The sequence below is a fragment of the Oncorhynchus gorbuscha genome, linkage group LG24 (genome assembly GCF_021184085.1).
Source record: "Oncorhynchus gorbuscha isolate QuinsamMale2020 ecotype Even-year linkage group LG24, OgorEven_v1.0, whole genome shotgun sequence".
Taxonomy (NCBI): Eukaryota; Metazoa; Chordata; class Actinopteri; order Salmoniformes; family Salmonidae; genus Oncorhynchus; species Oncorhynchus gorbuscha.
Window position 1 is genome coordinate 61,941,002 of NC_060196.1, and position 8,247 is coordinate 61,949,248.

General features: G+C 50.5%; 1 pseudogene; it reads left to right on the forward strand.

The window, feature by feature from the left end:
* LOC124012285 overlaps positions 1 to 8,247 on the forward strand; it is a 179,274-nt pseudogene that overhangs the window by 127,494 nt on the left and 43,533 nt on the right.

Below are 8,247 nucleotides of genomic sequence, written 5' to 3' on the forward strand. Positions count from 1 at the left end.
AGTGGTTAGAGGCAGGTAGTCTAGTGGTTAGAGCAGGTAGTCTAGTGGTAAGAGCAGGTAGCCTGGTGGTTAGAGGCAGGTAGCCTCGTGGTTAGAGGCAGGTAGCCTCGTGGTTAGAGCAGGTATTCTAGTGGTTAGAGGCAGGTGGTCTAGTGGTTAGAGGCAGTTAGTCTCGTGGTTAGAGGCAGGTAGCCTAGTGGTTAGAGGCAGGTAGCCTAGTGGTAAGAGGCAGTTTGCCTCATGTTTAGAGACAGGTAGTCTAGTGGTTAGAACAGGTTGCCTAGTGGTTAGAGGCAGGTAGTCTAGTGGTTAGAGGCAGGTAGCCTAGTGGTTAGAGGCAGTTAGCCTCATGGTAGAATAGGTAGCCTAGTTGTTAGAGCCAGTTAGCCTCATGGTAGAACAGGTAGTCTAGTGGTTAGAGCAGGTAGCCTAGTGGTTAGAGGCAGGTAGTCTAGTGGTTAGAGGCAGGTAGCCTAGTGGTTAGAGGCAGTTAGCCTCATGGTAGAACAGGTAGTCTAGTGGTTAAAGCAGGTAGCCTAGTGGTTAGAGCAGGTAGCCTAGTGGTTAGAGGCAGGTAGCCTAGTGGTTAGAGCAGGTAGTCTAGTGGTTAGAGCAGGTAGTCTAGTGGTTAGAGGCAGGTAGCCTAGTGGTTAGAGCAGGTAGCCTAGTGGTTAGAGCAGGTAGTCTAGTGGTTAGAGGCAGGTAGCCTAGTGGTTAGAGGCAGTTACCTCATGGTAGAACAGGTAGCCTAGTGGTTAGAGCAGGTAGCCTAGTGGTTAGAGGCAGGTTGTATAGTGGTTAGAGCAGGTAGTCTAGTGGTTAGAGCGGGTAGTCTAGTGGTTAGAGCAGGTAGCCTAGTGGTTAGAGCAGGTAGCCTAGTGGTTAGAGTCAGGTTGTATAGTGGTTAGAGCAGGTAGTCTAGTGGTTAGAGCGGGTAGTCTAGTGGTTAGAGCAGGTAGCCTAGTGGTTAGAGGCAGGTAGTCTAGTGGTTAGAGCAGGTAGTCTAGTGGTAAGAGCAGGTAGCCTGGTGGTTAGAGGCAGGTAGCCTCGTGGTTAGAGGCAGGTAGCCTAGTGGTTAGAGCAGGTATTCTAGTGGTTAGAGGCAGGTGGTCTAGTGGTTAGAGGCAGTTAGTCTCGTGGTTAGAGGCAGGTAGCCTAGTGGTTAGAGGCAGGTAGCCTAGTGGTTAGAGCAGGTAGTCTAGTGGTTAGAGCAGGTAGCCTAGTGGTTAGAGCAGGTAGTCTAGTGGTTAGAGCAGGTAGTCTGGTGGTTAGAGGCAGGTAGCCTAGTGGTCAGAGGCAGGTAGTCTAGTGGTTAGAGTCGGTAGCCTAGTGGTTAGAGGCAGGTAGCCTAGTGGTTAGAGCAGGTAGCCTAGTGGTTAAAGGCAGGTAGTCTGGTGGTTAGAGCGTTGGACTAGTAACCGAAAGGTTGCAAGATTGAATCCCCCGAGCTGACAGGGTAAACATCTGTCGTTCTGCCCCCTGAACAAGGCAGTTAACCCACTGTTCCCCGGTAGGCCGTCATTGTAAATAAGAATGTGTTCTTAACGGACTTGCCTCGTTAAATCAACAAAAAAAAACTCCTCCTCTAATACGTGTTGCGTTCTTGTTTTCCTGGTCAAGAGTCTTCTGGATCGGCCATGTTTCCTTTAAAAGTCCCAGATAGTTCCACAACCCTAACTCATAGACTAATCCCAAGTTCTAGAAGGATGTAGGATCCTGCCTCTGCCTCTCATGTTCCCATCTAACCTTAAGGTCATCTGCCATGTTATTGTGATGTGAATCTCTATTCATCCACCTCTCTCCTCCATTCATCCTTCTGTTCCCAGAACATCGACACAGAACCAGTCAGCCAGCGTTCACAGAACCAACTGCATCACTTCCTCCAACTGCATCACTTCCTCCAACTGCATCACTTTGAGAAAAAATAATGAAATTAAAGAGAGCGAACAGGAGGAAGAGAAGAGGAAGAAAAGCCATCCTCCTCCTCCTCCTCCTCCTCCTCCTCCTGTCTCTCTGCCGTCCCCAGTGGTTATCCTGACTCCTCCTCCTCCTCCTCCTCCTCCTCCTCCTCCTCCTCCTCCTCCTCCTCCTCCTGTCTCTCTGCCGTCCCCGCTGGCAACCCTGACTCCTCCTCCTGTCTCTCTGCCGTCCCCACTGGCAACCCTGACTCCTCCTCCTCCTCCTCCTCCTCCTGTCTCTCTGCCGTCCCCACTGGTTACCCTGACTCCTCCTCCTGTCTCTCTGCCGTCCCCACTGGCAACCCTGACTCCTCCTCCCCCTCTGATCTCCTCCCCCATCTCCCCATTGGCCCAGCCCTCTCAGCTGACAGCTCTCCTCGCTAGGCGTAAATCCACTGTTACCATCCCTGCTACCACTGAAGTTACCACGCGGGGTATAAACCGCCCCTCCCCTGAGCGCATGCCCTACCTCCCCCACTCTCCCTTCCATCTCTTCTCCTACGACTTTGACGAGGAACCGATACTACCCGCAACTAAACCGGAAGTGGACTCTGCTGCTGCCAGGTTAGAAGGCACAAAGGACTACATTTCCCCAAATTCCTCCGAGATTATTCCTCACTGATTGCCAGCTGTTTGAATGATCTTACTTCCTGTTTCTCTGCTACTTTATGGAGTCTTTCACTGCCTTCAGTCTTCTTTCTGTCACTGCGTCTAGAAGCCTCACTGCCAACAAGCTTTCACTTGGTTTTTACTCATGACACTTTAAAGTCTTACTTCCTGTCACCCTTTCTTGTTTTAAAAGCCTCCCCGTTCTCTGCTACATTAGAAAGTCCTCACCACCAAACTGACACAGCCTGTGGGTGTGGTACCACTCTCTGGTACCGCTACAACTCTCTCTACCACTGTTTACCTCTTCAGTATCCTGTCACCTTTACCTCTGCCTGCCCTAGAAGACATGATCTCTCCCCCTCTTCCACTGTCTCCTGTCACCTTTACCTCTGCCTGCCCTAGAAGACATGATCTCTCCCCCTCTTCCACTGTCTCCTGTCACCTTTACCTCTGCCTGCCCTAGAAGACATGATCTCTCCCCCTCTTCCACTGTCTCCTGTCACCTTTACCTCTGCCTGCCCTAGAAGACATGATCTCTCTCCCTCTTCCACTGTCTCCTGTCACCTTTACCTCTGCCTGCCCTAGAAACATGATCTCTCCCCCTCTTCCACTGTCTCCTGTCACCTTTACCTCTGCCTGCCCTAGAAGACATGATCTCTCCCCCTCTTCCACTGTCTCCTGTCACCTTTACCTCTGCCTTCCCTAGAAGACATGATCTCTCCCCCTCTTCCACTGTCTCCTGTCACCTTTACCTCTGCCTGCCCTAGAAACATGATCTCTTCCACTGTCTCCTGTCACCTTTACCTCTGCCTGCCCTAGAAACATGATCTCTCCCCCTCTTCCACTGTCTCCTGTCACCTTTACCTCTGCCTGCCCTAGAAACATGATCTCTCCCCTCTTCCACTGTCTCCTGTCACCTTTACCTCTGCCTGCCCTAGAAGACATGATCTCTCCCCCTCTTCCACTGTCTCCTGTCACCTTTACCTCTGCCTGCCCTAGAAGACATGATCTCTCCCCCTCTTCCACTGTCTCCTGTCACCTTTACCTCTGCCTGCCCTAGAAACATGATCTCTCCCCCTCTTCCACTGTCTCCTGTCACCTTTACCTCTGCCTGCCCTAGAAACATGATCTCTCCCCCTCTTCCACTGTCTCCTGTCACCTTTACCTCTGCCTGCCCTAGAAGACATGATCTCTCCCCCTCTTCCACTGTCTCCTGTCACCTTTACCTCTGCCTGCCCTAGAAGACATGATCTCTCCCCCTCTTCCACTGTCTCCTGTCACCTTTACCTCTGCCTGCCCTAGAAACATGATCTCTCCCCCTCTTCCACTGTCTCCTGTCACCTTTACCTCTGCCTGCCCTAGAAACATGATCTCTCCCCCTCTTCCACTGTCTCCTGTCACCTTTACCTCTGCCTGCCCTAGAAACATGATCTCTCCCCTCTTCCACTGTCTCCTGTCACCTTTACCTCTGCCTGCCCTAGAAGACATGATCTCTCTCCCTCTTCCACTGTCTCCTGTCACCTTTACCTCTGCCTGCCCTAGAAACATGATCTCTCCCCCTCTTCCACTGTCTCCTGTCACCTTTACCTCTGCCTGCCCTAGAAGACATGATCTCTCCCCCTCTTCCACTGTCTCCTGTCACCTTTACCTCTGCCTGCCCTAGAAACATGATCTCTCCCCCTCTTCCACTGTCTCCTGTCACCTTTACCTCTGCCTGCCCTAGAAGACATGATCTCTCCCCTCTTCCACTGTCTCCTGTCACCTTTACCTCTGCCTGCCCTAGAAACATGATCTCTCCCCTCTTCCACTGTCTCCTGTCACCTTTACCTCTGCCTGCCCTAGAAGACATGATCTCTCCCCCTCTTCCACTGTCTCCTGTCACCTTTACCTCTGCCTGCCCTAGAAACATGATCTCTACCCCTCTTCCACTGTCTCCTGTCACCTTTACCTCTGCCTGCCCTAGAAGACATGATCTCTCTCCCTCTTCCACTGTCTCCTGTCACCTTTACCTCTGCCTGCCCGAGAAGACATGATCTCTGTCTCCACTTCCTCTAGTAGACCAGCAGTACTGCTGCTGGATTTAACCACCATGTTCCTTCATGTACTTTATCATTTCCTTCAGGTAACAGGTATAACAGGTGTAACAGGTATAACAGGTGTAACAGGTATAACAGGTATAACAGGTGTAACAGGTGTAACAGGTGTAACAGGTATAACAGGTGTAACAGTAGTAACAGGTATAATAGGTATAACAGGTGTAACAGGTATAACAGGTGTAACAGGTATAACAGGTATAACAGGTGTAACAGGTGTAACAGGTATAACAGGTGTAACAGGTGTAACAGGTATAACAGGTGTAACAGGTATAACAGGTGTAACAGGTGTAACAGGTATAACAGGTGTAACAGGTATAACAGGTGTAACAGTAGTAACAGGTATAACAGGTGTAACAGGTGTAACAGGTGTAACAGGTATAACAGGTATAACAGGTATAACAGGTATAATAGGTGTAACAGGTGTAACAGGTGTAACAGGTGTAACAGGTGTAACAGGTGTAACAGGTATAACAGGTATAACAGGTGTAACAGGTATAACAGGTGTAACAGGTATAACAGGTATAACAGGTGTAACAGTAGTAACAGGTATAACAGGTGTAACAGGTGTAACAGGTATAACAGGTGTAACAGGTATAACAGGTGTAACAGGTATAACAGGTGTAACAGGTATAACAGGTGTAACAGTAGTAACAGTAGTAACAGGTATAACAGGTGTAACAGTAGTAACATGTCTCACCTATAGTAGGCTACTGCTAACTAGTTGCTAAGGTTTCTAATCGATCACCTATTACGTCTATCTAACAGGGTGCTAGCTAGCAGGGGGGCAAGCACATGTCTCACCTATAGTAGGCTACTGCTAACTAGTTGCTAAGGTTTCTAATCGATCACCTATTACGTCTATCTAACAGGGTGCTAGCTAGCAGGGGGGCAAGCACGTGTCTCACCTATAGTAGGCTACTGCTAACTAGTTGCTAAGGTTTCTAATCGATCACCTATTACGTCTATCTAACAGGGTGCTAGCTAGCAGGGGGGCAAGCACGTGTCTCACCTATAGTAGGCTACTGCTAACTAGTTGCTAAGGTTTCTAATCGATCACCTATTACGTCTATCTAACAGGGTGCTAGCTAGCAGGGGGACAAGCACATGTCTCACCTATAGTAGGCTACTGCTAACTAGTTGCTAAGGTTTCTAATCGATAACCTACTACGTCTATCTAACAGGGTGCTAGCTAGCAGGGGGGCAAGCACGTGTCTCACCTATAGTAGGCTACTGCTAACTAGTTGCTAAGGTTTCTAATCGATCACCTACTACGTCTATCTAACAGGGTGCTAGCTAGCAGGGGGACAAGCACATGTCTCACCTATAGTAGGCTACTGCTAACTAGTTGCTAAGGTTTCTAATCGATCACCTACTACGTCTATCTAACAGGGTGCTAGCTAGCAGGGGGACAAGCACATGTCTCACCTATAGTAGGCTACTGCTAACTAGTTGCTAAGGTTTCTAATCGATCACCTACTACGTCTATCTAACAGGGTGCTAGCTAGCAGGGGCTCGTGTTAGTTTTCTATAAGGGAACAGGTGTGTTGTGTTATGATTGGTTCTCCCTCAGTATCTCTCTCTCTCTCTCCACAGAACTGGAGTTCAAAGTCCTGTCACACCAGCAAATAAGTGAGCGAGCACAGTTCACACGCACGCCACACACACACGCACGCACGCACACACACACACACACACACACACACATACACACACACACATAGTTGAGTGTTATGTTTTAACTTTACCTGAGCCCTATTAAAAACCTGTCACTTCCTGTCGCTTCCTGTCTCTCCATCTCTCTCCCTGTCTCTCCGTGTCTCTCTCCGTCTCTCCCTGTCTCTCCGTCTCTCTCCCTGTCTCTCCGTGTCTCTCTCCGTCTCTCCCTGTCTCTCCCTGTCTCTTCCTGTCTCTCCCTTTCTCTTCCTCTCTCTCCCTTTCTCTTCCTGTCTCCCCCTGACTCTTCCTGTCTCTCCCTGTCTCTTCCTGTCTCTTCCTGTCTCTCCCTGTCTCTTCCTGTCTCTCCGTGTCTCTTCCTGTCTCTCCGTGTCTCTTCCTGTCTCTCCCTTTCTCTTCCTGTCTCTCCGTGTCTCTTCCTGTCTCTCCGTGTCTCTTCCTTTCTCTCCCTTTCTCTTCCTGTCTCTCCCTGTCTCTCCTTTCTCTTCCTGTCTCTCCGTGTCTCTTCCTGTCTCTCCCTTTCTCTTCCTGTCTCTCCGTGTCTCTTCCTGTCTCTCCGTGTCTCTTCCTTTCTCTCCCTTTCTCTTCCTGTCTCTCCCTGTCTCTCCCTTTCTCTTCCTGTCTCTCCGTGTCTCTCCCTGTCTCTTCCTGTCTCTCCATGTCTCTCTCTTTCTCTCTGCCTCTCCCTTTCTCTTCCTGTCTCTCCCTGTCTCTTCCTGTCTCTTCCTGTCTCTCCCTGTCTCTCCGTGTCTCTCCTTGTCTCTCCCTTTCTCCCCCCGTCTCTCCATGTCTCTTCCTTTCTCCCCCCGTCTCTCCCTGTCTCTCCCTTTCTCTCCCTGTCTCTTCCTTTCTCTCCCCGTCTCTCCCCGTCTCTCCCTTTCTCTCCCTGTCTCTTCCTTTCTCCCCCTGTCTCTCTCTGTCTCTTCCCGTCTCTCCCTTTCTCTTCCTTTCTCTCCCTGTCTCTTCCTTTCTATCCCTCTCTCTCCCTGTCTCCCTGTCTCCCCCTGTCTCTTCCTTTCTCCCCCATCTCTCCCTGTCTTTTCCTTTCTCTCCCTGTCTCTTCCTTTCTCCCCCGTCTCTCCATGTCTCTCCCTGTCTCTTCCTTTCTCTCCATGTCTCTCCCTGTCTCTTCCTTTCTCTCCATGTCTCTCCCTGTCTCTTCCTTTCTCCCCCTGTCTCTTCTTTTCTCTCCCTGTCTCTTCCTTTCTCTCCCTCTCTCTCCCTGTCTCCCTGTCTCCCTGTCTCCCCCTGTCTCTTCCTTTCTCCCCCGTCTCTCCCTGTCTCTTCTTTTCTCTCCCTGTCTCTTCCTTTCTCTCCCTCTCTCTCCCTGTCTCCCTGTCTCTTCCTTTCTCTCCCTCTCTCTCCCTGTCTCCCTGTCTCCCCCTGTCTCTTCCTTTCTCCCCCGTCTCTCCCTGTCTCTTTCTTTCTCTCCCTCTCTCTCCCTGTCTCTTCCTTCTCTCTCCCTCTCTGTCTCCCTGTCTCCCCCTGTCTCTTCCTTTCTCCCCCGTCTCTCCCTGTCTCTTCTTTTCTCTCCCTGTCTCTTCCTTTCTCTCCCTCTCTCTCCCTGTCTCTTCTTTTCTCTCCCTCTCTCTCCCTGTCTCCCTGTCTCTCCCTGTCTCTTCCTTTCTCCCCTGTCTCTCACTGTCTCTTCTTTTCTCTCCCTGTCTCTTCCTTTCTCTCCCTCTCTCTCCCTGTCTCTTCCTTTCTCTCCCTCTCTCTCCCTGTCTCCCTGTCTCCCCCTGTCTCTTCCTTTCTCCCCCGTCTCTCCCTGTCTCTTCTTTTCTCTCCCTATCTCTTCCTTTCTCTCCCTCTCTCTCCCTGTCTCTTCCTTTCTCTCCCTCTCTCTCCCTGTCTCCCTGTCTCTCCCTGTCTCTTCCTTTCTCTCCCTCTCTCTCCCTGTCTCTTCCTTT